At 48.0% G+C, this 2,500-nt stretch overlaps 1 pseudogene; it reads left to right on the top strand.

Annotated features, from left to right (window-relative positions):
* LOC143303809 (large subunit ribosomal RNA) overlaps window positions 1–2,500 on the top strand; it is an 8,462-nt pseudogene that overhangs the window by 3,818 nt on the left and 2,144 nt on the right.

Consider the following 2,500-nt stretch of genomic DNA (forward strand, 5'->3'; position numbering starts at 1 on the left):
AAATCGACCTTTTCTTTTTGTCATTGTCAGACTTAGGGCGGCACCTGGAGCAACATCATGTGACAGCCCGCATCCAATGGAGATGCAAAGACTGTGGGAAAGGCTTTCCGAAGCTTCATGGGGCCAGATGCCACCTGCCTCATTGTAGAGGAACAAGTCAAGGACCCAGTGGTTCATATAGATGCGAAACCTGCCCCATGAGCTTTGGGACGCTTAGAGGGCTATCTACCCACGAGCGGCATGCGCACCCTGCCGTAAGAAATGTCAAAAGGAGGGGAACGGACCCCCCTGAGAAAAAATGGACGGCGGAGGAGTTGGCTCAGTTGAGGGAACTTTGGGAGATATATAAAGACCACAAATTCCCCAACAAAATGATCAGTGAGATCCTCACCAGCAAGACGATCGAACAAATCAGATACCAGCGTAAAAAGCTGAGGCTGATTGGTGAGGAAACAAGTTCCCAAGAGCCCACTCAGGTGACAGAGGGAGGGTGCGATCCCGTTGATCCAGGCAATGCGTGTTTCGAAGAACCTGGAGTCAGCGGTCTAGAATATGAACAGTGGAGACTCCAGCTAGAGTCCGCAATAATGACACAAGTCGAGGTGCCACCTGTTTTAAGGTGGGTCCACACTCGACTGATGACAATCTGGGTCTCTCTCAAGGGAAATAGGGAAGCCCTTGAGAGTGCTATAAATGAATTTTTAGAATTCACGCTCTATGGAGCCATAAAAGAAATTAATAGTAAAAAGAGGGCAAGTTCAGTTAAGAACAAGAGGATTGGTCACCAAGGGAAGAAAAAAGGTAATAGAAATGCTAGAAAAAGATACTCATACGCTCGTTGCCAGGAGTTGTTTACAGAAAATCCAAGGAGGTTGGCCGATGCCGTAATAAATGATGATCGGGCCTTCCTCCAACCGGCTAGGGATCTGCCTGATGCCGAGGAAGTGAGGAGGCTTTATGAGGATTTATGGGGCCAGACAGGACCTGTTGAAGCCCCCGTCCCAGGAAGTAGAGCCTCTGAGCTTTCCTTATGCGAGGTCTTCCCGCCAATTGCTGTTGAGGATGTGGCGGAGAAATTGAGCAGAATAAGAATGAAGGCTGCAGCAGGACCGGATGGCTTCCAGAAGGAACACCTTCTGATCCCTGGCCTGCCCACCATTTTAACTATATTGTACAATATCTTACTTTATTGCTCCTATTTTCCTCCTATATGGAAGGAAAATAGAACAACATTAATACCAAAACCAAATAAGTCGAGCAGCCTGGTCGAGAATTGGAGGCCTATAACTATAGGCCCCATTCTCGGCCGTATTTTCTCCTCCATAATTGACGGGAGGATAAGGAGGGGCATTGTGTTGAATCCAAGGCAGAAAGGATTCACCGCTGAAAGCGGTTGTAAAATAAACATCGACCTGTTGAGCGCTGCCTTGGATTATAGCAAGAAAAAGAAAGGCGGGGTATTCACTATTGTGGATATCTCCAAAGCCTTTGACACAGTGCCCCACTCGGCAATCGTCCCCTGCCTAAGGAGGAAGGGCGTGCCGATCCCCATTACTGACTTGATCAGGAATATGTATAGTGAGGGCAAGACCACAATAAAATCTAAAAACAGCACCGGGGTCGAGATTAAGATCCTCAGGGGAGTTAAGCAGGGCGACCCTTTGTCACCGCTGCTATTCAACCTGTGCTTGGAGCCACTGCTGGATTTGATCGAGCAACAAACCAGCGGAATAAACGTAAATGAGACAAGAAAGATTCCTGTCCTGGCTTTTGCTGACGACGTAGTGTTGCTCGGCGCCGATATCGGGGAAGCGCAACGCCAAGTGGATGTGCTTGACGAGTATCTGAACGGCCTCGGTATGACCATCTCAAGGGATAAATGCCAGGCATTTCAAGTAGTCGCAGAAAGGCGTACTTGGTTCATCAAAGAACCAAAAATTAAACATGGGAACAACACCATCCCAACAGTCGATCCTGACGAAGCCTTCAGGTACTTAGGCGCCAAAATGGGGCCCTGGAAAGGCATACACTGTGGCATAATCGTTCCCGAGCTTCTGAGTGTGGTGAGGAGAGTTAGAAAGCTCTCACTCAAGCCATGCCAGAAGCTCGAATTGATCACAAAACATATCTTTCCCCGATATATTTATAACCTGCTCGTAAGCCCGCCGAGTGACAGCGTTTTAAGATTGCTGGACAGCGAAGTCAGGCAGGAAATAAAGGCTATATTCCATCTAACGCCTTCAACTGCCACTGGTTTTTTCTATGCCCCCAAATCCTGGGGCGGATTAGGGTTGCCGAGGTTCGAGCACATCGTCAAACTTGGCACCCTAAAAAGTGCAATTAAAATAAAGGACTCGATCGACCCGGCGGTCTCCAGCCTGGTTGATGAAAAGTACAATGAGAAATTGAAAAAGATGGCAAACTCACTGAGGATCAATTGGCCAGCCTCTGTGGAAGATATCGAAAGAGCCCGAAAAAGATTAAAAGCGGGGCATATGAA

Source organism: Bombus vancouverensis, chromosome 16 (assembly GCF_051014615.1).
Source record: "Bombus vancouverensis nearcticus chromosome 16, iyBomVanc1_principal, whole genome shotgun sequence".
Classification (NCBI taxonomy): Eukaryota; Metazoa; Arthropoda; class Insecta; order Hymenoptera; family Apidae; genus Bombus; species Bombus vancouverensis.